The following is a 24,771-nucleotide window of genomic DNA, read 5'->3' as shown; positions in this document are numbered from 1 at the left end:
GAGCTGGTTCTGGCATGTCCGGCAGATGATTCCGGAGTGTCCACCAAGTGGTTCTGGTATACCTGGCAGGTGATTTTGGCGTGTCAGGAAGTTGGTTCCGGCTAGTTGAGCAGGTGGATCAGGCGTGCTCGCCAGGGGGTTCAGGCGGGTCTGGCAGGTGGTTTCGGTCTGTTCGGGGAGTGGTTCCGGCATCTCAGGCACATGGTTCTGGCACGTCTGAGAGGTGGTTCCGGCCGGCCCGACAGGTGTTTCCGGAGTGTCCGCCAAGTGGTTCTGGCGTACCTGAAAGGTGATGTTGGCGCGACCGGCAGGTGGTTCCAGCCAGCCCGGAAGGTGATTCCGGAGTGTCTGCCGAGTGGCTCTGGCGTACCCGGCAGGTGATTTTGGCGTGTCCAGCAGGTGGTTTTGGCGAGTCGAGCAGGTGGTTCTGGCGTGCTCGGCAGGTGCTTCCGGTATCATTGGCACGTGGTTCCGCCATGTCTGAGAGGTGGTTCCGCCATGCCCGGCAGGTGATTCCGGAGTGTTCGCCAAGTGGTTCTGGCGTAGCCGGCAGGTGATTTTGCATGTCCGGCAATGGTTCCGGCGAGTCGAGCCGGTGGTTCCGGAATGTCCGGCAGGTGGTTCCGGCACGCCCGGCAGGTGATTCCGGAGTGTCCGGCATGTGGTTCTGGCACCTCTGAGAGGTGGTTCCGGCATGCCCGGCAGGTGATACCGGAGTGTCTGATGAATGGTTCTGGCGTAGCCGGCAGGTGATTTTGGCGTGTCCAGCAGATGGTTCCGGCGAGCTCGGCAGGTGGTACCGGCATGTCCGGAACATGGTTCTGGCAAGTCTGAGAGGCGGTTCTGGCATGCCCGACAGGTGATTCCGGAGTGTTCGCCAAGTGGTTCTGGCGTAGCCGGCAGGTCATTTTGCATGTCCGGCGGTGGTTCCGCGAGTCGAGCCGGTGGTTCCGGTGTGTCCGGCAGGTGGTTCTGGCGTGACCGGCACGAGGTTCTGGCACGTCTGAGAGTTGGTTCCGGCATGCCCGACAGGTGATTCCGGAGTGTCCGCCACGTGGTTCTGGCGTACCCGGCAGGTGATTTTGGCGTGTCTGGCAGGTGTTTCTTGCCAGTCGAGCATGTGGCTCAGGCATGATCAGCAGGTGCTTCCGGCGTGTCCGGCACGTGGTTCTGGTGTGTCAGAGGGCTGGTTCTGGCATGTCCGGCAGATGATTCCGGAGTGTCCACCAAGTGGTTCTGGTAGACCTGGCAGGTGATTTTGGCGTGTCAGGAAGGTGGTTCCGGCTAGTTGAGCAGGTGGATCTGGCATGGTCGCCAGGGGTTTCAGCCGGGTCTGGAAGGTGGTTTTGGTCTGTTCGGGGAGTGGTTCCGGCATCTCAGGCACATGGATCTGGCACGTCTGAGAGGTGGTTGGGGCCGGCCCGACAGTTGTTTCCGGAGTGTCCGCCAAGTGGTTCTGGTGTAGCTGAAATGTGATGTTGGCGTGACCGGCAGGTGGTTCCAGCCAGCCCGGCAGGTGATTCCGGAGTGTTCGCCAAGTGGTTCTGACGTAGCCGGCAGGTGATTTTGCATGTCCGGCAATGGTTCCGGCGAGTCGAGCCGGTGGTTCCGGCATGTACAGCAGGTGGTTCCGGCACGCCCGGCAGGTGATTCCGGAGTGTCCGGCATGTGGTTCTGGCACCTCTGAGAGGTGGTTCCGGCATGCCCGGCAGGTGATACCGGAGTGTCCGGCATTTGGTTCTGGCACCTCTGAGAGGTGGTTCCGGAATGCCTGGCATGTGATTCCGGAGTGTCTGCCGAGTGGTTCTGGTGTAGCCGGCAGGTAATTTTGGCGTGTCCAGCAGGTGGTTCCGGCGAGCTCAGCACGTGGTTCCGGCATGTTCGGAACATGGTTCTGGCATGTCTGAGGGATGGTTCCGGCATGCCCGGCAGGTGATTCCGGAGTGTCTGCCGCGTGGTTCTGGCGTAGCCGACAGGTGATTATGGCGTGTTCAGCAGATGGTTCCGGCGAACTCGGCAGGTGGTACCGGCGTGTCCGGAACATGGTTCTGGCACGTCTGAGAGATGGTTCCGGCATGCCCAGCAGGTGATTCCGGAGTGTCTGGCATGTGGTTCTGGCACCTCTGAGAGGTGGTTCTGGCATGCCCGGCAGGTGGTTCCGGAGTGTCTGCCGAGTGGTTCTGGCGTGGCCGGCAGGTGATTCTGCCGTGTCCAGTAGGTGGTTCTGGGGAGTGGATCAGGTGGTTCCGGCATACTTGGCAGGTGGTACTGGCGTGTCCGGAACATGGTTCTGGCAAATCTGAGAGGTGGTTCCGGCATGCCCGACTGGTGATTCCGGAGTGTTCGCCAAGTGGTTCTGGCGTAGCCGGCAGGTCATTTTGCATGTCCGGCGGTGGTTCCGGCGAGTCGAGCCGGTGGTTCCGGCATAGCCGGCAGTTGATTTTGGCGTGTCCACTAGGTGGTTCTGGGGAGTGGATCAGCTGGTTCTGGCATACTCGGCAGGTGGTACCGGCGTGTCCAGAACATGGTTCTGGCAAGTCTGAGAGGTGGTTTCGGCACGCCCGACAGGTGATTCCGGAGCGTCCGCCAAGTGTTTCTGGCGTACCCGGCAGGTGATTTAGGCATGTCCGACAGGTGTTTCTTGCGAGTCGAGCAGGTGGCTCAGGCATGCTCAGCTGGTGCTTCCGGCGTCTCTGGCACGTGGTTCTGGTGTGTCTGAGAGCTGGTTCTGGCATGTCCGGCAGATGATTCCGGAGTGTCCACCAAGTGGTTCTGGTATACCCGGCAGGTGATTTTGGCGTGTCAGGAAGTTGGTTCCGGCTAGTTGAGCAGGTGGATCAGGCGTGCTCGCCAGGGGGTTCAGGCGGGTCGGGCAGGTGGTTTCGGTCTGTTCGGGGAGTGGTTCCGGCATCTCAGGCACATGGTTCTGGCACGTCTGAGAGGTGGTTCCGGCCGGCCCGACAGGTGTTTCCGGAGTGTCCGCCAAGTGGTTCTGGCGTACCTGAAAGGTGATGTTGGCGCGACCGGCAGGTGGTTCCAGCCAGCCCGGAAGGTGATTCCGGAGTGTCTGCCGAGTGGCTCTGGCGTACCCGGCAGGTGATTTTGGCGTGTCCAGCAGGTGGTTTTGGCGAGTCGAGCAGGTGGTTCTGGCGTGCTCGGCAGGTGCTTCCGGTATCATTGGCACGTGGTTCCGCCATGTCTGAGAGGTGGTTCCGCCATGCCCGGCAGGTGATTCCGGAGTGTTCGCCAAGTGGTTCTGGCGTAGCCGGCAGGTGATTTTGCATGTCCGGCAATGGTTCCGGCGAGTCGAGCCGGTGGTTCCGGAATGTCCGGCAGGTGGTTCCGGCACGCCCGGCAGGTGATTCCGGAGTGTCCGGCATGTGGTTCTGGCACCTCTGAGAGGTGGTTCCGGCATGCCCGGCAGGTGATACCGGAGTGTCTGATGAATGGTTCTGGCGTAGCCGGCAGGTGATTTTGGCGTGTCCAGCAGATGGTTCCGGCGAGCTCGGCAGGTGGTACCGGCATGTCCGGAACATGGTTCTGGCAAGTCTGAGAGGCGGTTCCGGCATGCCCGACAGGTGATTCCGGAGTGTTCGCCAAGTGGTTCTGGCGTAGCCGGCAGGTCATTTTGCATGTCCGGCGGTGGTTCCGCGAGTCGAGCCGGTGGTTCCGGTGTGTCCGGCAGGTGGTTCTGGCGTGACCGGCACGAGGTTCTGGCACGTCTGAGAGTTGGTTCCGGCATGCCCGACAGGTGATTCCGGAGTGTCCGCCACGTGGTTCTGGCGTACCCGGCAGGTGATTTTGGCGTGTCTGGCAGGTGTTTCTTGCAAGTCGAGCATTTGGCTCAGGCATGATCAGCAGGTGCTTCCGGCGTGTCCGGCACGTGGTTCTGGTGTGTCTGAGAGCTGGTTCTGGCATGTCCGGCAGATGATTCCGGAGTGTCCACCAAGTGGTTGTGGCATACCCGGCAGGTGATTTTAGCGTGTCAGGTAGGTGGTTCCAGCGAGTCGAGTAGGTGGTTCCGGCGTGCTCGGCAGGTGGTTCAGGCGGGTCTGGCAGGTGGTTTCGGTCTGTTCGGGGTGTGGTTCCGGCATCTCAGGCACATGGTTCTGGGTCGTCTGATAGGTGGTTCCGGCCGGCCCGACAGGTGTTTCCAAGGTGTCCGCCAAGTGGTTCTGGCATAGCTGGCAGGTGATGTTGGCGTGAGCGGCAGGTGGTTCCAGCCAGCCCGGCAGGTGATTCTGAAGTGTTCACCAAATGCTTGTGGCGTAGCCGGAAGGTGATTTTGGCGTGTCCAACAGGTGGTTTTGGCGAGTCGAGCAGGTGGTTCTGGCGTGCTCGGCAGGTGCTTCCGGTGTCACTGGCATGTGGTTCCGGCATGTCTGAGAGGTGGTTCCGGAGTGTTCGCCAAGTGGTTCTGGCGTAGCCAGCAGGTGATTTTGCATGTCCGGCTATGGTTCCGGCGAGTCGAGCCGGTGGTTCCGGCATGTCAGGCAGGTGATTCCTGCATGTCCAGCTGCTGGTTCTGGCATGCCCGGCAGGTGATTCCGGAGTGTCCGGCATGTGGTTCTGGCACCTCTGAGAGGTGGTTCCGGCATGCCCGGCAGGTGATTCCGGAGTGTCTGGCATGTGGTTCTGGCACCTCTGAGAGGTGGTTCCTGCATGCCCGGCAGGTGATTCCGGAGTGTCTGCCGAGTGGTTCTGGCGTAGTCGGCAGGTGATTCTGGCGTGTCCAGCAGGTGGTTCTGGGGAGTGGATCAGGTGGTTCCTGCATGCCCGGCAGGTGATTCCGGAGTGTCTGGCATGTGGTTCTGGCACCTCTGAGAGGTGGTTCTGGCATGACCAACAGGTGATTCTGGAGTGTCCGCCACGTGGTTCTGGCGTACCCGGCAGGTGATTTTGGCGTGTCTGGCAGGTGTTTCTTGCAAGCCGAGCATTTGGCTCAGGCATGCTCCGCAGGTGCTTCCGGCGTGTCTGACACGTGGTTCTGGTGTGTCTTAGAGCTGGTTCTGGCATGTCCGGCAGATGATTCCGGAGTGTCCACCAAGTGGTTGTGGCATACCCAGCAGGTGATTTTAGCGTGTCAGATAGGTGGTTACAGCGAGTCGAGTAGGTGGTTCGGGCGTGCTCGGCAGGTGATTCTGTCGTGTCCAGCAGGTGGTTCTGGGGAGTGGATCATGTGGTTCCGGCATACTCGGCAGGTGGTACCGGCATGTCCGGAACATGGTTCTGGCAAGTCTGAGAGGTGGTTCTGGAATGCCCGACAGGTGATTCCGGATTGTTCGCCAAGTGGTTCTGGCGTAGCCGGCAGGTCATTTTGCATGTCCGGCGGTGGTTCCAGAGTGTCCAACAAGTGGTTGTGGCATACCCGGCAGGTGATTTTCGCGTGTCAGGTAGGTGGTTCCAGCGAGTCGAGTAGGTGCTTCCGACGTGCTGGGCAGGTGGTTCAGGCGGGTCTGGCAGGTGGTTTCGGTCTTTACGGGGTGTGGTTCCTGCATGTCAGGCACATGGTTCTGGCAACTCTGAGAGGTGGTTCCGGCCGGCCCGACAGGTGTTTCCATGGTGTTTCGCCAAGTGGTTCTGGCATAGCTGGCAGGTGATGTTGGCGTGACCGGCAGGTGGTTCCAGCCAGCCCGGCAGGTGATTCCGAAGAGTTCACCAAATGGTTGTGGCGTAGCCGGCAGGTGATTTTGGCGTGTCCAGCAGGTGGTTCTGGCGTGCTCGGCAGGTGCTTCCGGTGTCATTGGCATGTGGTTCCGGCATGTCTGAGAGGTGGTTCCGCCATGCCCGGCAGGTGATTCCGGAGTGTTCCCCAAGTGGTTCTTGCATAGCCGGCAGGTGATTTTGAATGTCCGGCAATGGTTCCGGCGAGTCGAGCCGGGGATTCTGGCATGTCCGGCAGGTGATTCCGGCATGTCCACCAGGTGGTTCCGGCATGCTCGGCAGGTGATCCCGGAGTGTCCGGCATTTGGTTCTGTCACCTCTGAGAGGTGGTTCCGGCATGCCCGGCAGGTGATACCGGAGTGTCCGGCATTTGGTTCTGGCACCTCTGAGAGGTGGTTCCGGAATGCCTGGCATGTGATTCCGGAGTGTCTGCCGAGTGGTTCTGGCGTAGCCGGCAGTTGATTTTGGCGTGTCCACTAGGTGGTTCTGGGGAGTGGATCAGCTGGTTCCGGCATATTTGGCAGGTTGTACCGGCGTGTCCAGAACATGGTTCTGGCAAGTCTGAGAGGTGGTTCCGGCACGCCCGACAGGTGATTCCGGAGCGTCCGCCAAGTGTTTCTGGCGTACCCGGCAGGTGATTTTGGCATGTCCGACAGGTGTTTCTTGCGAGTCGAGCAGGTGGCTCAGGCATGCTCAGCTGGTGCTTCCGGCGTCTCTGGCACGTGGTTCTGGTATGTCTGAGAGCTGTTTCTGGCATGTCCGGCAGATGATTCCGGAGTGTCCACCAAGTGGTTCTGGTATACCTGGCAGGTGATTTTGGCGTGTCAGGAAGTTGGTTCCGGCTAGTTGAGCAGGTGGATCAGGCGTAATCGCCAGTGGGTTCAGGTGGGTCTGGCTGGTGGTTTCGGTCTGTTCGGGGAGTTGTTCCGGCATCTGAGGCACATGGTTCTGGCACGTCTGAGAGGTGGTTGCGACCGGCCCGACACGTGTTTCGGAGTTTCCGCCAAGTGGTTCTGGCGTAGCTGAAAGGTGATGTTGGCGTGACCGGCAGGTGGTTCCAGCCAGCCCCACAGGTGATTCCGGATTTTTCGCCAAGTGGTTCTGGCGTAGCCGGCAGGTCATTTTGCATGTCCGGCGGTGGTTCCGGCGAGTCGAGCCGGTGGTTCCGGCGTGTCCATCAGGTGGTTCCAGCGAGCTCGCCAGGTGGTAGCAGCGTGTCCGGAACATGGTTCTGGCACGTCTGAGAGATGGTTCCGGCATGCCCGGCAGGTGATTCCGGAGCGTCCGCCCTGTGTTTCTGGCGTACCCGGCAGGTGATTTACGCCTGTCCGAAAGGTGTATCTTGCGACTGTAGCAGGTGGCTGAGGAATGCTCAGCTGGTGCTTCCGGCGTCTCTGGCACGTGGTTCTGGTGTGTCTGAGAGCTGGTTCTGGCATCTCCGGCAGATGATTCCGGAGTGTCCACCAAGTGGTTCTTCTATACCTGGCAGGTGATTTTGTCGTGTCAGGAAGTTGGTTCCGGCTAGTTGAGCAGGTGGATCAGGCGTGCTCGCCAGGGGGTTCAGGCGGGTCTGGCAGGTGGTTTCGGTCTGTTCGGGGTGTGGTTCCGGCATCTCAGGCACATGGTTCTGGCACGTCTGATAGGTGGTTCTGGCCGGCCCGACAGGTGTTTCCATGGTGTCCGCCAAGTGGTTCTGGCATAGCTGGCAGGTGATGTTGACGTGACCGGCAGGTGGTTCCAGCCAGCCCAGTAGGTGATTCCGAAGAGTTCACCAAATGGTTGTGGCGTAGCCGGCAGGTGATTTTGGCGTGTCCAGCAGGTGGTTTTGGCGAGTCGAGCAGTTGGTTCTGGCGTGCTCGGCAGGTGCTTCCGGTGTCATTGGCATGTGGTACCGGCATGTCTGAGAGGTGGTTCCGGCATGCCCGGCAGGTGGTTCCGGAGTGTCTCTCGAGTGATTCTGGCGTAGTCGGCAGGTGATTCTGGTATGTCCAGCAGGTGGTTGTGGGGAGTGGATCAGGTGGTTCCGGCATCCTCGGCAGGTGGTACCGGCATGTCCGGAACATGGTTCTGGCAAGTCTGAGAGGCGGTTCCGGCATGCCCGACAGGTGATTCCGGAGTGTTCGCCAAGTGGTTCTGGCGTAGCTGGCAGGTGATGTTGACGTGACCAGCAGGTGGTTCCAGCAAGCCCGGCAGGTGATTCCGAAGAGTTCACCAAATGGTTGTGGCGTAGCCGGCAGGTGATTTTGGCGTGTCCAGCAGGTGGTTTTGGCGAGTCGAGCAGGTGGTTCTGGCGTGCTCGGCAGGTGCTTCCGGTGTCATTGGCATGTGGTTCCGGCATGTCTGAGAGGTGGTTCCGGCATGCCCGGCAGGTGGTTCCGGAGTGTCTGCCGAGTGGTTCTGGAGCCAGCCTGGCAGGTTATTCCGAAGAGTTCACCAAATGGTTGTGGCGTAGCAGGCGGGTGATTTTGGCGTGTCAGGAAGGTGGTTCCGGCTAGTTGAGAAGGTGGATCAGGCGTGCTCGCCAGGGGGTTCAGGCGGGTCTGGCAGGTGGTTTCGGTCTCTTCGGGGAGTGGCTCTGGCATCTCAGGCACATGGTTCTGGCACGTCTGAGAGGTGGTTCCGGCCGGCCGGAGAGGTGTTTCCGGAGTGTCCGCCAAGTGGTTCTGGCATAGCTGAAAGGTGATGTTGGCTTGACCGGCAGGTGGTTCCAGCCAGCCCGGCAGCTGATTCCGGAGTGTCTGCCGTGTGGTTCTGGCGTAGCTGGCAGGTGATTTTGGCGTGTCCAGCAGGTGGTTCCGGCGAGCTCGGCAGGTGGTACCAGCATGTCCGGAACATGGTTCTGGCACGTCTGAGAGATGGTTCCGGCATGCCAGGCAGGTGATTCCGGAGTGTCCGGCCTGTGGTTTTGGCACCTCTGTGAGGTGGTTCCGGCATGCCCGGCAGGTGATTCCGGAGTGTCCGGCATGTTGTTCTGGCACCTCTGAGAGGTGGTTCCGGCATGCCCGGGAGGTGATTCCGGAGTGTCTGCCGAGAGGTTCTGGCATAGTCGGAAGGTGATTCTGGCGTGTCCAGCAGGTGGTTCTGGGGTATGGATCAGGTGGTTCTGGCATACTCGGCAGGTGGTACAGGCGTGTCCGGAACACGGTTCTGGCAAGTCTGAGAAGTGGTTCCGGCATGCCTGGCATGTGATTCCGGAGTGTCTGCCGAGTGGTTCCGGCGTGTCCAGCAGGTGTTTCCGGTCTGTCCGGCAGGTTGTTCTGGCGTGACCGGCACGAGGTTCTGGCACGTCTGAGAGTTGGTTCCGGCATGCCCGACAGGTGATTCCGGAGTGTCCGCCACGTGGTTCTGGCATACCCGGCAGGTGATTTTGGCGTGTCTGGCAGGTGTTTCTTGCAAGTCGAGCATTTGGCTCAGGCATGCTCAGCAGGTGCTTCCGGCGTGTCTGGCACGTGGTTCTGGTGTGTCTGAGAGCTGGTTCTGGCATGTCCGGCAGATGATTCCGGAGTGTCCACCAAGTGATTGTGGAATACCCGGCAGGTGATTTTAGCGTGTCAGGTAGGTGGTTCCAGCGAGTCGAGTAGGTGGTTCCGGCGTGCTCGGCAGGTGGTTCAGGCGGGTCTGGCAGGTGGTTTCGGTCTGTTCGGGGTGTGGTTCCGGCATCTCAGGCACATGGTTCTGGCACGTCTGAGAGGTGGTTCCGGCCGGCCCGACAGGTGTTTCCATGGTGTCCGCCAAGTGGTTCTGGCATAGCTGGCAGGCGATGTTGGCGTGACCGGCAGGTGGTTCCAGCCAGCCCGGCAGGTGATTCCGAAGAGTTCACCAAATGGTTGTGGCGTAGCCGGCAGGTGATTTTGGCGTGTCCAGCAGGTGGTTTTGGCGAGTCAAGCAGGTGGTTCTGGCGTGCTCGGCAGGTGCTTCCGGTGTAATTGGCATGCGGTTCTGGCATGTCTGAGAGGTGGTTCCGCCATGCCCGGCAGGTGATTCCGGAGTGTTCGCCAAGTGATTCTGGCGTAGCCGGCAGGTGATTTTGCATGTCCGGCAATGGTAACGGCGAGTCGAGCAGGTGGTTCCGGCATGTCCGGCAGGTGGTTCCGGCATGCCCGGCAGGTGATTCCAGAGTGTCCGGCATGTGGTTCTGGCACCTCTGAGAGGTGGTTCCGGCATGCCCGGCAGGTGATACTGGAGTGTTCGCCACGTGGTTCTGGGGTAGCCGGCAGGTGATTTTGCATGTCCTGCAATGGTTCCGGCGAGTCAAGCAGGTGGTTCCGGCATGTCCAGCCCGTGGTTCCAGCATGCCCGGCAGGTGATTCCGGAGTGTCTGGCATGTGGTTCTGGCACCTCTGAGAGGTTGTTCTGGCATGCCCGGCAGGTGATTCCGGAGTGTCCGGCATTTGGTTCTGGCACCTCTGAGACGTTGTACTGGCATGCCCGGCAGGTGATTCCGGAGTGTCCGGCATTTGGTTCTGGCACCTCTCAGAAGTGGTTGCGGGATGCCTGGCATGTGATTCCGGAGTGTCCTCCGAGTGGTTCTGGCGTGTCCAGCAGGTGTTTCCCGTCTGTCCGGCAGGTGGTTCTGGCGTGTCCGGCACGAGGTTCTGGCACGTCTGAGACTTGGTTCCGGCATGCCCGACAGGTGATTCCGTAGTGTTCGCCAAGTGGTTCTGGCGTAGCCGGCAGGTGATTTTGCATGTCCGGCAATGGTTCCGGCGAGTCGAGCCGGTGGTTCCGGCATGTCCGGCAGGTGGTTCCGGCATGCACGGCAAGTGATTCCGGAGTGTCCACCAAGTTGTTCCCGCGTAGCCAGCAGGTGGTTCAGGCGGGTCCAGCAGGTGGTTCTGGGGAGTGGATCGGGTGGTTCTGGCATGCTCGGCAGGTGCTTCCGGCATCTCCTGCACGTGGTTCTGGTATGTATGAGAGGTGGTTCCCGCACGCCAGGCAGGTGATTTTGGAGTGTCCGGCAAGTGGTTCTGGCATAGCCGGCAGCTCATTTTGGCATGTCCGGCAGGTGGCTCCAGTGAGTCGAGCAGGTTGTTCCAGCATGCGCAGCAGGTGGATCCGGCGTGCTCGGCAGGTGGTTCAGGCAGGTCTGGCAGGTGGTTTCGGTCTGTTCGGGGTGTGGTTCCGGCATCTCAGGCACAAGGTTCTGGCACGGTTGAGAGGTGTTTGGGGCCGGCACTACTGGTGTTTCCGGAGTGTCCGCCAAGTGGTTCTGGCGTAGCTGGCAGGTGATGTTGGCATGACCGGCAGGTGGTTCCAGCCAGAACAGCAGGTGATTCCGAAGTGTTCACCAACTGGTTGTGGCGTAGCCGTTAGGTGATTTTGGCGTGTCCGCCAAGTGGTTCTGGCGTAGCTGGCAGGTGATTTTGGCGTGACCGGCAGGTGGTTCCAGCCAGCCCGGCAGTTGATTTCAAGTGTTCACCAACTGGTTGTGGCGTAGCCGGCAGGTGATTTTGGTGTGTCCGGCAGGTGGTTCTGGCGAGTGGAGCAGGTGGTTCCGGCGTGCTCGGCAGGTGCTTGCGGTGTCATTGGCATGTGGTTGTGGCATGTCTGAGACGTCGTTGCGGCATGCCCAGCGGGTGATTCCGGAGTGTTCGCCAAGTGGTTCTGGCGTAGCCGGCAGGTCATTTTGCATGTCCGGCAGTGGTTCTGGCGAGTAGAGCCGGTGGTTCCAGCGTGTCCAGCAGGTGTTTCCGGTCTGTCCGGCAGGTGGTTCTGGGGTGACCGGCATGAGGTTCTGGCACGTCTGAGAGTTGGTTCCGGCATGCCCGACAGGTGATCCCTGAGTGTCCGCCAAGTGGTTCTGGCGTAACCGGCAGGTGATTTTGGCGTGTCAGGCAGGTGTTACGTACAAGTCGAGCATGTGGCTCAGGCATGATCAGCAGGTGCTTCCGGCGTGTCCGGCACGTGGTTCTGGTGTGTCAGAGGGCTGGTTCTGGCATTTCCGGCAGATGATTCCGGAGTGTCCACCAAGTGGTTCTGATACACCGGGCAGGAGATTTTGGCGTGTCAGGAAGGTGGTTCCGGCTAGTTGAGCAGGTGGATCTGGCATGCTCGCCAGGGGATTCAGGCGGGTCTGGAAGGTGGTTTCGGTCTGTTCGGGGAGTGGTTCCGGCATCTCAGGCACATGGATCTGGCACGTCTGAGAGGTGGTTCCGGCCGGCCCGACAGGTGTTTCCGGAGTGTCCGCCAAGTGGTTCTGGCGTAGCTGAAAGGTGATGTTGGCGTGACCGGCAGGTGGTTCCAGCCAGCCCAGCAGGTGATTCCGGAGTGTTCGCCAAGTGGTTCTGACGTAGCCGGCAGGTGATTTTGCATGTCCGACAATGGTTCCGGCGAGTCGAGCCGGTGGTTCCGGCATGTACAGCAGGTGGTTCCGGCACGCCCGGCAGGTGATTCCGGAGTGTCCAGCATGTGGTTCTGGCACCTCTGAGAGGTGGTTCCGGCATGCCCGGCAGGTGATACCGGAGTGTCCGGCATTTGGTTCTGGCACCTCTGAAAGGTGGTTCCGGAATGCCTGGCATGTGATTCCGGAGTGTCTGCCGAGTGGTTCTGGCGTAGCCGGCAGGTGATTTTGGCGTGTCCAACAGGTGGTTTTGGCGAGTCGAGCAGGCGGTCCTGGCGTGCTCGGCAAGGGCTTCCGGTGTCATTGGCATGTGGTTCCGGAATGTCTGAGAGGTGGTTCCGGAGTGTTCGCCAAGTGGTTCTGGCGTAGAAGGCAGGTGATTTGGCATGTCCGGCAATGGTTCCGGCGAGTCGAGCCGGTGGTTCCGGCATGTCAGGCAGGTGATTCCCCCATGTCCAGCTGCTGGTTCTGGCATGCTCGGCAGGTGATTCCGGAGTGTCTGGCATTTGGTTCTGGCACCTCTGAGAGGTGGTTCTGGAATGCCTGGCATGTGATTCCGGAGTGTCTGCCGAGTGGTTCTGGCGTAGCCGGCAGTTGATTTCGGCGTGTCCACTAGGTGGCTGTGGGTAGTGGATCAGCTGGTTCCGGCATACTCGGCAGGTGGTACCCCCGTGTCCAGAACATGGTTCTGGCAAGTCTGAGAGGTGTTTCTGGCACGCCCGACAGGTGATTCCGGAGCGTCCGCCAAGTGTATCTGGCGTACCCGGCAGGTGATTTTCGCCTGTCCGACAGGTGTATCTTGCGAGTCGAGCAGGTGGCTGAGGCATGCTCAGCTGGTGCTTCCGGCGTCTCTGGCACGTGGTTCTGGTGTGTCTGAGAGCTGGTTCTGGCATCTCCGGCAGATGATTCCGGAGTGTCCACCAAGTGGTTCTTGTATACCTGGCAGGAGATTTTGGCGTGTCAGGAAGTTGGTTCCGGCTAGTTCAGCAGGTGGATCAGGCGTGCTCGCCAGGGGGTTCAGGCGGGTCTGGCAGGTGGTTTCGGTCTTTTCGGGGAGTGGTTCCAGCATCTCAGGCTCATGGTTGTGGCACGTCTGAGAGGTGGTTCCGACCGGCCCGACAGGTGTTTCCATGGTGTCCGCCAAGTGGTTCTGGCATAGCTGGCAGGTGATGTTGGCGTGACCAGCAGGTGGTTCCAGCAAGCCCGGCAGGTGATTCCGAAGAGTTCACCAAATGGTTGTGGCGTAGCCGGCAGGTGATTTTGGCGTGTCCAGCATGTGGTTTTGGCGAGTCGAGCAGGTGGTTCTGGCGTGCTCGGCAGGTGCTTCCGGTGTCATTGGCATGTGGTACCGGCATGTCTGAGATGTGGTTCCGGCATGCCCGGGAGGTGGTTCTGGAGAGTCTGCCGAGTGGTTCTGGAGCCAGCCAGGCAGGTGATTCCGAAGAGTTCACCAAATGCTTGTGGCGTAGCAGGCAGGTTATTTTGGCGTGTCAGGAAGGTGGTTCCGGCTATTTGAGCAGGTGGATCAGGCGTGCTCGCCAGTGGATTCAGGCGGGTCTGGCAGGTGCTTTCGGTCTGTTCGGGGAGTCGTTCCGGCATCTCAGGCACATGGTTCTGGCACGTCTGAGAGGTGGTTCCGGCCGGCTGGAGAGGTGTTTCCGGAGTGTCAGCCAAGTGGTTCTGGCGTAGCTGAAAGGTGATGTTGGCGTGACCGGCAGGTGGTTCCAGCTAGCCCGGCAGGTGATTCCGGAGTGTCTGCCGAGTGGTTCTGGCGTAGCTGGCAGGTGATTTTGGCGTGTCCAGCACGTGGTTCTGGGTAGTGGATCAGGTGGTTCCGGCATACTCTGCAGGTGGTACCGGCGTGTCCGGAACATGGTTCTGCCAAGTCTGAGAGGTGGTTCCGGCATGCCCGACAGGTGTTTCCGGAGTGTTCGCCAAGTGGTTCTGGCGTAGCCGGCAGGTCATTTTGCATTACCGGCGGTGGTTCCGGCGTTTCCGGCAGGTGGTTCTGGCATGACCGGCACGAGGTTCTGGCACGTCTGAGAGTTGGTTCCGGCATGCCCGACAGGTGATTCCGGAGTGTCCGCCACGTGGTTCTGGCGTACCCGGCAGGTGATTTTGGCGTGTCTGGCAGGTGTTTCTTGCAAGTCGAGCATTTGGCTCAGGCATGCTCAGCAGGTGCTTCCGGCGTGTCTGGCACGTGGTTCTGGTGTGTCTGACAGCTGGTTCTGGCATGTCCCGCAGATGATTCCGGAGTGTCCACCAAGTGGTTGTGGCATACCCGGCAGGTGATTTTAGCGTGTCAGGTAGGTAGTTCCAGCGAGTCCAGTAGGTGGTTCCGGCGTGCTCGGCAGGTGCTTCAGGCGGGTCTGGCAGGTGGTTTCGGTCTGTTCGGGGTGTGGTTCCGGCATCTCAGGCACATGGTTCTGGCACGTCTGAGAGGTGCTTCCGGCCGGCCCGACAGGTGTTTCCATGGTGTCCGCCAAGTGGTTCTGGCGTAGCTGGCAGGTGATGGCGTCACCGGCAGGTGGTTCCAGCCAGCCCGGCAGGTGATTCCGGAGTGTCCGCCAAGTGGTTGTGGCGTAGCCGGCAGGTGATTTTGGCGTGTCCGGCAGGTTGTTCTGGGGAGTGGATCAGTAACTTCCGGCATTCTCGGCAGGTGCTTCCGCCGTCTCCGGCATGTGGTTGTGGCACCTCTGAGAGGTGGTTCCAGCATGCCCGGCAGATGATTCCGGAGTGTCCGACAAGTGGTTGTGGCGTAGCCGGCTGGTGATTCTGGCGTGTCCGGCAGGTGGTTCTGGAGAGTCAAGCAGGTGGTCCCGGTGTGTCCGGCAGGTGGTTCCGGTCTGTCCTTGAGGTGGTTCCGGAGAGTCTGCCGAGTGGTTCTGGCGTAGCCGGCAGGTGATTTTGGCGTGTTCAGCAGGTGGTTCTGTGGAGTGGAGCAGGTAGTTCCGGCCTACTCGGCAGGTGGTACCGGCGTGTCTGGAACATGGTTCTTGCAAGTCTGAGAGGTGTTTCCGGCATGCCCGGCAGGTGATCCCGTAGAGTCCTCCAAGTGGTTCTGGCGTACCCCTCAGGTGTTTGTGGTGTGTCCGGCAGGTGGCTCTGGTGAGTCGAGCAGGTGGTTCTGGCGTGCTCGGCAGGTGGTTCCAGCAGGTCCGGCAAGTGTTTGCGGTCTGTCCAGGATGTGGTTCCGGCATGCCCGCAAGGTGATTCCGGAGTGTCCACCAAGTGGTTCCGGTATACCTGGCAGGTGATTTTGTCGTGTCAGGAAGGTGGTTCTGTCTAGTTGAGCAGGTGGATCAGGTGTGCTCGCCAGGGGGTTCAGACAGGTGTGGCAGGTGGTTCCAGTCTGTCCGGCAGGTGGTTCTGGCGTGTCCGGCACGAGGTTCTGGCACGTCTGGGACTTGGTTCCGGCATGCCCGACAGGTGATTCCGGAGAGTCTGCCACGTGGTTCTGGCGTACCCGGCAGGTGATTTTGGCGTGTCTGGCAGGTTTTTCTTGCAAGTCGAGCATGTGGCTCAGGCATGCTCAGCAGGTGCTTCCGGCGTGTCCGGCACGTGGTTCTGGTGTGTCTGAGAGCTGGTTCTGGCATGTCCGGCAGCTGATTCCGCAGTGTCCACCAAGTGGTTCTGGCATACCCGGCAGGTGATTTTAGCATGTCAGGTAGGTGGTTTTGGCGAGTCGTGTAGGTGGTTCCGGCGTGCTCGGCAGGTGGTTCAGGCGGGTCTGGCAGGTGGTTTCAGTCTGTTCGGGGTGTGGTTCCGGCATCTCAGGCACATGGTTCTGGCACGTCTGAGAGGTGCTTCCGGCCGGCCCGACAGGTGTTTCCATGGTGTCCGCCAAGTGTTTCTGGCGTAGCTGGCAGGTGATGGCGTGACCGGCAGGTGGTTCCAGCCAGCCCGGCAGGTGATTCCGAATTGTTCACCAAATGGTTGTGGCGTAGCCGACAGGTGATTTTGGCGTGTCCAGCAGGTGCTTTTGGCGAGTCGAGCAGGTGGTTCTGGCGTTCTCGGCTCGTGCTTCCGGTGTCATTGGCATGTGGTTGCGGCATGTCTGAGAGGTGGTTCCGCCATGCCCGGCATGTGATTCCGGAGTGTTCGCCAAGTGGTTCTGGTGTAGCCGGCAGGTGATTTTGCATGTCCGGCAATTGTTCCGGCGAGTCGAGCCGGTGGTTCCGGCGTGTCCGGAAGGTGGTTCCGGTCTGTCCGGCAGGTGGTTCTGGGGTGTCCGGCACGAGGTTCTGGCACGTCTCAGAGGTTGTTTTGGCATGCACTTCACGTGATTGCGGCTTGTCAGCCAAGTGGTTCTGCTGTAGCGGGCAGGTGATTTTGGCGTGTCCGGCAGGTGGGACCAGCGAGTGTTTCCTGTGTTTCCGGTCTGTCCGGGAGATGGTTCCGGCCTGTCCGGCACGTGCTTCTGGCACTTCTGAGAGGTTGTGCCGGCATGCCCGACAGGTGATTCTGGAGTGTCCGCCAAGTGGTTGTGGCGTAGCCGGCAGGTGATTTTGGCGTGTCCGGCAGTTGGTTCTGGGGAGTGGATCAGGAACTTCCGGCATTCTCGGCAGGTGCTTCCGCCGTCTCCGGCATGTGGTTGTGGCACCTCTGAGAGGTGGTTCCAGCATGCCCGGCAGATGATTCCGGAGTGTCTGACAAGTGGTTGTGGGGTAGCCGGCTGGTGATTCTGGCGTGTCCGGCAGGTGGTTCTGCAGAGTCAAGCAGGTGGTCCCGGCGTGTCCGGCAGGTGGTTCCGGTCTGTCCTTGAGGTGGTTCCGGAGTGTCTGCCGAGTGGTTCTGGCGTAGCCGGCAGGTGATTTTGGCGTGTTCAGCAGGTGGTTCTGTGGAGTGGAGCAGGTGGTTCCGGCCTACTCGGCAGGTGGTACCGGCGTGTCCGGAACATGGTTCTTGCAAGTCTGAGAGGTGTTTCCGGCATGCCCGGCAGGTGATCCCGTAGAGTCCTCCAAGTGGTTCTGGCGTACCCCTCAGGTGTTTCTGGTGTGTCCGGCAGGTGGCTCTGGTGAGTCGAGCAGGTGGTTCCGGCGTGCTCGGCAGGTGGTTCCAGCAGGTCCGGCAAGTGTTTGCGGTCTGTCCAGGATGTGGTTCCGGCATGCCCGCAAGGTGATTCCGGAGTGTCCACCAAGTGGTTCCGGTATACCTGGCAGGTGATTTTGTCGTGTCAGGAAGGTGGTTCTGTCTAGTTGAGCAGGTGGATCAGGTGTGCTCGCCAGGGGGTTCAGACAGGTGTGGCAGGTGGTTCCAGTCTGTCCGGCAGGTGGTTCTGGCGTGTCCGGCACGAGGTTCTGGCACGTCTGGGACTTGGTTCCGGTATGCACGACGGGTGACTCCGGAGTGCCCGCCAAGTGGTTCTGGTGTAGCGGGCAGGTGATTTTGGCGTGTCACACAGGTGGTTCTATGGAATGGATAAGGAACAGCCGGCCTTCTCGGCAGGTGCTTCCGCCGTCTCCGGCATGTGGTTGTTGCACCTCTGAGAGGTGGTTCCAGCATGCCCAGCAGGTGATTCCGGAGTGTTCGCCAAGTGGTTCTGGCGTACCCGGCAGGTGATTTTGGCGTGTCTGGCAGGTGTTTCTTGCAAGTCGAGTATGTGGCTCAGGCATGCTCAGCAGGTGCTTCCGGCGTGTCCGGCACGTGGTTCTGGTGTGTCTTAGAGCTGCTTCTGGCATGTCCGGCAGGTGATTCCGGAGTGTCCGGCATGTGGTTCTGGCACCTCTGAGAGGTGGTTCCGCCATGCCCGACAGGTGATTCCGGAGTGTCTGCCACGTGGTTCTGGCGTACCCGGCAGGTGATTTTGGCGTGTCTGGCAGGTTTTTCTTGCAAGTCGAGCATGTGGCTCAGGCATGCTCAGCAGGTTCTTCCGGCGTGTCCGGCACGTGGTTCTGGTGTGTCTGAGAGCTGGTTCTGGCATGTCCGGCAGATGATTCCGGAGTGTCCACCAAGTGGTTCTGGCATACCCGGCTGGTGATTTTAGCATGTCAGGTAGGTGGTTCTGGCGAGTCGAGTAGGTGGTTCCGGCGTGCTCGGCAGGTGGTTCAGGCGGGTCTGGCACGTGGTTTCGGTCTGGTCGGGGTGTGGTTCCGGCATCTCAGGCACATGGTTCTGGCACGTCTGAGAGGTGCTTCCGGCTGGCCCGACAGCTGTTTCCATGGTGTCCGCCAAGTGGTTCTGGCGTAGCTGGCAGGTGATGTTGGCGTGACCGGCAGTTAGTTCCCCCAGCCAGGCAGGTGATTCGGAACTGTTCACCAAATTGTTGTGGCGTAGCCGGCAGGTGATTTTGGCGTGTCCAGCAGGTGGTGTTGGCGAGTCGAGCAGGTCGATCTGGCGTGCTCGGCAGGTGCTTCCGGTGTCATTGGCATGTGGTTCCGTCATGTCGGAGAGGTGGTTCCCCCTTGCCCGGCAGATGATTCCGGAGTGTTAGCCAAGTGGTTCTGGCGTAGCCGGCAGGTGATTTTGCATGTCCGGCAATGGTTCCAGCGAGTCGAGCCGGAGGTTCCGGCGTGTGCGGCAGGTGGTTCCGGTCTGTCCAGCAGGTGGTTCTGGGGTGTCCGGCATGAGGTTCTGGCACGTCTGAGAGGTTGTGTCGGCATGTACTTCACCTGATTCCGGCTTGTCCGCCAAGTGGTTCTCGCGTAGCCGGCAGTTGATATTGGCGTGTGCAGCAGGTGGTTCTGGGGAGAGGATCAGGAACTTCCGGCATTCTCGGAAGGTGCTTCCGCCGTCTCCGGCATGTGGTTGTGGCACCTCTGAGAGGTGGTTAAAGCATGACTGGCTGGTGAGTCCCGAGTGTCCGACAAGTGGTTGTAGCATAGCCGGCTGGTGATTCTGGCGTGTCCGGCAGGTGGTTCTGGCGAGTCAAGCAGGTGGTCCCGGCGTGTCCGGCAGCTGGTTCCGGTCTGTCCTGGAGGTGGTTCCGGAGTGTCTGCCGAGTGGTTCTGGCATAGACGACAGGTGATTTTGGCGTGTCCAGCAGGTGGTTCTGGGGAGTGGAGCAGGCAGTTCCGGCATACTCGGCAGGTGGTTCCGGCGTGTCCGGAACATGGTTCTGGCACGTCTGAGAGATGGTTCCGGCATGCCCGGCAGGTGATCCCGGAGAGTCCTCCAAGTGGTTCTGGCGTACCCCACAGGTGTTTCTGGTGTGTCCGGCAGGTGGCTCTGGTGAGTCGAGCAGGTGGTTCCGGCGTGCTCGGCAGGTGGTTTCGGCAGGTCCGGCAGGTTTTTGCCGTCTGTCCATGACGTCGTTCCGGCATGCCCGCAAGTTGATTCTGGAGTGTCCACCAACTGGTTTTGGCGTAGCTGGCATATGATTTTGGCCTGTGAGGCAGGTGGTTGCGGCGTGTCCAGCAGGTGGTTCCGGCGAGCTCGGCAGGTGGTACCGGCGTGTCCGGAACATGGTTCTGGCAAGTCTGAGAGGTGGTTCCGGCATGCCCGACAGGTAATTCCGGAGTGTCCGCCTAGTGGTTCTGGGATACCCGGCAGGTGATTTTGGCGTGTCCAGCAGGTGGTTCTGGGGAGTGGAGCAGGTGGTTCCGGCCTACTCGGCAGGTGTTTCCGGCGTGTCCGGCACTTGGTTCTGGCATGTCTGAGAGGTGTTTCTGGCATGCCCGGCAGGTGTTCCTGGAGAGTCCTCCAAGTGGTTCTGGCTTACCCCACAGGTGTTTCTTGTGTGTCCGGCAGGTGAGTCGAGCAGGTGGTTCCGGCGAGTCGAGTACGTGGTTCCGGCGTGCTCGGCAGGTGGTTCAGGCCGGTCTGGCAGGTGGTTTCGGTCTGTTTGGGGTATGGTTCCGGCATCTAAGGCACAGGGTTCTGGCACATCAAAGAGGTGGTTCCGGCCGGCCCGACAGGTCTTTCCGGAGCGTCCGCCAAGTGTTTCTGGCGTAGCTGGCAGGTGATGTTGGCATGACCGGCAGGTGGTTCCAGCCAGCCCAGCAGGTGATTCCGAAGTGTTCACCAAATGGTTGTGGCGTAGCCGGCACGTGATTTTGGCGTGTCCAGCATGTGGTTTTGGCGAGTCAAGCAGGTGGTTCTGGCGTGCTCGGCAGGTGCTTCCGGTGTCATTGGCATGTGGTTGGGGCATGTCTGAGAGGTGGTTCTGCCATGCCCGGCAGGTGATTCCGGAGTGTTCGCCAAGTGGTTCTGGCGTAGCCATCAGGTGATTTTGCATGTCCGGCAATGGTTCCGGCGAGTTGAGCCGGTGGTTCCGGCGTGTCCGGCTGTTGGTTCCGGACTGTCCACCAGGTGGTTTTGGGGTGTCCGGCACGAGGTTGTGACACGTCTCAGAGGTTGTGTTGGCATGCACTTCCCGTGATTCCAGCTTGTCGCCCAACTGGTTCTGCTGTAGCGGGCAGGTGATTTTGGCGTGTCCGGCAGGTGGGACCGGCGAGTGTTTCCTGTGTTTCCGGTCTCTCCGGGAGATGATTCCGGCCTGTCCGGCACGTGCTTGTGGCACTTCTGAGAGGTTGTGCTGGCATGCCCGACAGGTGATTCTGGAGTGTCCGCCAAGTGGTTGTGGCGTAGCCGGCAGGTGATTTTGCATGTCCGCCAATGGTTCCGGCGAGTCGCCTAGGTGGTACCGGCGTGCTCGGCAGGTGGTTCAGGCGGGTCTGGCAGGTGGTTTCGGTCTGTTTGGGGTGTGGTTCCGGCATATCAGGCACATGGTTCTGGCACGTCTGAGAGGTGGTTCCGGCCGGCCCGACGGGTGTTTCCATGATGTCTGCCAAGTGGTTCTGGCATAGCTGGCAGGTGATGTTGGCGTGACAGGCAGGTGGTTCCAGCAAGCCCGGCAGGTGATTCCGCAGGGTCTGCCGAGTGGTTCTGGCGTAGCCGGCAGGTGATTTTGGCGTGTCCAGCAGGTGGTTCCGGCGAGCTCGGCAGGTGGTACCGGCGTGTCCGGAACATGGTTCTGACACGTCTGAGAGATCGTTCCGGCATGCCCTGCAGGTGATTCCGGAGTGTCCGGCATGTGGTTCTGGTACCTCTGAGAGGTGGTTCCCGCATGCCCGGCAGGTGGTTGCGGAGTGTCTGCCGAGTGGTTCCGACATAGCCGGCAGGTGATTCTGGCGTGTCGAGCAGGTGGTTCTGGGGAGTGGATAGGTGGTTCCGGCATACTCGGCAGGTGGTACCGGCGTGTCCAGAACATGGTTCTGGCATGTCTGAGAGGTGGTTCCGGCATGCCCGGCAGGTGATACCGGAGTGTTCGCCTAGTGGTTCTGGCGTAGCCGGCAGGTGATTTTGCATGTCCGGCGGTGGTTCCGGCGAGTGTTTGCTCTGTTTGCGGTCTGTCCGGGACATGGTTCCGGCCTGTCCAGCACGTGCTTCTGGCACTTCTGAGAGGTTGTGCTGGCATGCCCGGCAGGTGATTCTGGAGTGTCTGCCAAGTGGTTCTGACATAGCCGGCAGGTGATTTTGGCCTGTCCGGCAGGTGGTTCTGGGGAGTGTATCAGGAACTTCCGGCATCTCGGCAGGTGCTTCCCCCGTCTCCGGCATGTGGTTGTGGCACCTCTGCAGGTGGTTCCAGCATGCCCGGCAGGTGATTCCGGAGTGTCCGACAAGTGGTTGTGGCGTAGCCGGCTGGTGATTCTGGCGTGTCCTGCAGGTGGTTCTGGCGAGTCAAGCAGGTGGTCCCTGCGTGTCCGGCAGGTGGTTCCGGTCTGTCCTTGAGGTGGTTCCGGAGTGTCTGCCGAGTGGTTCTGGCGTAGCCGGCAGGTGATTTTGGCGTGTCCAGGAAGTGGTTCTGGGGAGTTGAGCAGGTGGTTCCGGCATACTTGGCAGGTGGTTCCGGCGTGTCCGGCACATGGTTCTGGCAAGTCTGAGAGGTGGTTCCGGCATGCCCGACAGGTGATTCCGGAGTGTCCGCCAAGTGGTTCTGGCGTAGCCGGCAGGTCATTTTCCATTTCCCGCGGTGGGTCCGGCGAGTCGAACCGGCGGTTCCGGCGTGTCCGGCAGGTGGTTCCGGTCTTTCCATCATGTGGTTTTTGGGTGTCCGGCACGAGGTGGTGGCACGTCTGACAGGTTGTGTCTGCATGCCCTTCATGTGATTCCTGCTTGTCCACCAAGTGGTTTATGCGTAGCTGGCATATGATTTTGGACTGTGAGGCAGGTGTTTCCGGCATGTCCAGCAGGTGGTTCCGGCGAGCTCGGCAGCTGCTTCCGGTCTCTCCGGCACGTGGTTGTGGCACGTCTGAGAGATGGTTCCGGTATGCCTGGCAGGTGATTCCGGAGTGTCCGGCATTGGTTCTGGCACCTCTGAGAGGTGGTTCCCGCATGCCCGGCAGGTGATTCCAGAGTGTCTTCCGAGTGGTTCTGGCGTAGCCGGCAGGTGATTTTGGCGTGTCCAGCAGGTGGTTCCAGCAAGCTCGGCAGGTGGTACCGGCGTGTCCGGAACATGGTTCTGACACGTCTGAGAGATCGTTCCGGCATGCCCTGCAGGTGATCCGGAGTGTCCGGCATGTGGTTCTGGTACCTCTGAGAGGTGGTTCCGGCATGCCCGGCAGGTGGTTCCAGAGTGTCTGCCGAGTGGTTCTGGCGTAGCTGGCAGGTGATGTTGGCTTGACCGGCAGGTGGTTCCGGAGTGTCCGGCATGTGGTTCCGGAGTGTCTGCCGAGTGGTTCTGGCGTAGCCGGCAGTTGATTTTGGCGTGTCCAGTAGGTGGTTCTGGGGAGTGGATAAGCTGGTTCCGGCATACTCGGCAGGTGGTACCGGCGTGTGCAGAACATGGTTCTGGCAAGTCTGAGAGGTGGTTCCGGCATGCCCGACAGGTGATTCCGGAGTTTCCGCCAAGTGTTTCTGGCGTACGCGGCAGGTGATTTTGGCATGTCCGACAGGTGTTTCTTGCGAGTCGAGCAGGTGGCTCAGGCATGCTCAGCTGGTGCTTCCGGCTTCTCTGGCACGTGGTTCTGGTGTGTCGGAGAGCTGGTTCTGGCATGTCCGGCAGATGATTCAGGAGTGTCCAACAAGTGGTTCTGGTATACCTGGCAGGTGATTTTGGCGTGTCAGGAAGGTGGTTCCCGCTAGTTGAGCAGGTGGATCAGGCGTGCTTGCCAGGGGGTTCAGGCGGGTCTGGCAGGTGGTTTCGGTCTGTTCGGGGTGTGGTTCCGGCATCTCAGGCACATGGTTCTGGCACGTGTGAGATGTGGTTCCAGCCGGCCCGACAGGTGTTTCCGGAGTGTCCGCCAAGTGGTTCTGGCGTAGCTGGCAGGTGATGTTGGCGTGACCGGCAGGTGGTTCCAGCAAGCCCGTCAGGTGATTCCGGAGTGTCTGCCGAGTGGTTCTGGCGTAGCCAGCAGGTGATTTTGGCGTGTCCGGCAGGTGGTTCCGGCGAGCTTGGCAGGTGGTACCGGCGTGTCTGGAACATGGTCCTGGAACGTCCGAGAGATGGTTCCAGCATAGCCGGCATGTGGTTCCGGAGTTTCTGCCGAGTGGTTCTGGCGTAGCCGGCAGGTGATTCCGGAATGTCCAGCAGGTGGTCCCGGCGAGCTTGGCAGGTGCTTCCGGTCTCTCCGGCACGTGGTTGTGGCACGCCTGAGAGATGGTGACGGCATGCCCGGCAGGTGATTCCGGAGTGTCCGGCATGTGGTTCTGGCACCTCTGAGAGGTGGTTCTGGAATGCCTGGCATAAGATTCCGGAGTGTCTGCCGAGTGGTTCTGGCGCAGCCGGCAGTTGATATTGGCGTGTCCACTAGGTGGTTCTGGGGAGTGTATCAGCTGGTTCTGGCATACTCGGCAGGTGGTACCGGCGTGTCCGGAACATGGTTCTGGCAAGTCTGAGAGGTGGTTCCGGCATGCCCGGCAGGTGATTCCGGAGTGTTCGCCAAGTGGTTCTGGCGTAGCCGGCAGGTGATTTTGCATGTCCGGCGGTGGTTCCGGCGAGTCGAGCCGGTGGTTCCGGAGTGTCCGGCAGGTGGTTCCGGTCTGTCCGGCAGGTGGTTCTTGCATGTCCGGCATGAGGTTCTGGCACGTCTGAGAGGTGGTTCCGGCATGCCCGACAGGTGATTCCGGAGTGTCCGCCTCGTGGTTCTGGCGTACCCGGCAGGTGATTTTGGTGTGTCCGACAGTTGTTTCTTTCGAGTCGAGCAGGTGGCTCAGGCATGCTCAGCAGGCTCTTCCGGCGTCTCTGGCACGTGGTTCTGGTGTGTCTGAGAGCTGGTTCTGGCATGTCCGACAGATGATTCAGGAGTGTCCACCTAGTGGTTCTGGTATACCTGGCACGTGATTTTGGCGTGTCTGGAAGGTTGTTCCGGCTAGTTGTGCAGGTGGATCAGGCGTGCTTGTCGGGGGTTCCGGCGGTCTGGCAGGTGGTTTCGGTCTGTTCGGGGAGTGGTTCCGGCATCTCAGGCAAATGGTTCTGGCACGTCTGAGAGGTGGTTCCGAACGGCCCGACAGGTGTTTCCGGAGTGTCCGCCAAGTGGTCTGGCGTAGCTGGCAGGTGATCTTGGCGTGAGCGGCAGGTGGTTCCAGCTAGCCCGGCAGGTGATTCCCGAGTGTCTGCCGAGTGGTTCTGGCGCACCCAGCAGGTGATTTTGGCGTGTCCAGCAGGTGGCTCCAGCGAGTCGAGCAGGTGGTTCCTGGGTGTTCGCCCGGTGGTCCGGACGTGTCTGGCAGGTGGTTTCGGTCTGTTCGGGGTGTGTTTCCGGCATTTCAGGCACATGGTTCTGGTATGTCTGAGAGGTGGTTCCGGCATGGGTGGCAGGTGATTCCGGACTGTCCCCCAGGTGGTTGTGGCATACCTGGCAGTTGATTTTGGCCTGTCCGGCAGG

Source organism: Equus caballus, chromosome 26 (genome assembly GCF_041296265.1).
Source record: "Equus caballus isolate H_3958 breed thoroughbred chromosome 26, TB-T2T, whole genome shotgun sequence".
Classification (NCBI taxonomy): domain Eukaryota; kingdom Metazoa; phylum Chordata; class Mammalia; order Perissodactyla; family Equidae; genus Equus; species Equus caballus.
The sequence above is the reverse complement of the archived record's forward strand: the minus strand, read 5'-3'. Positions refer to the sequence as shown.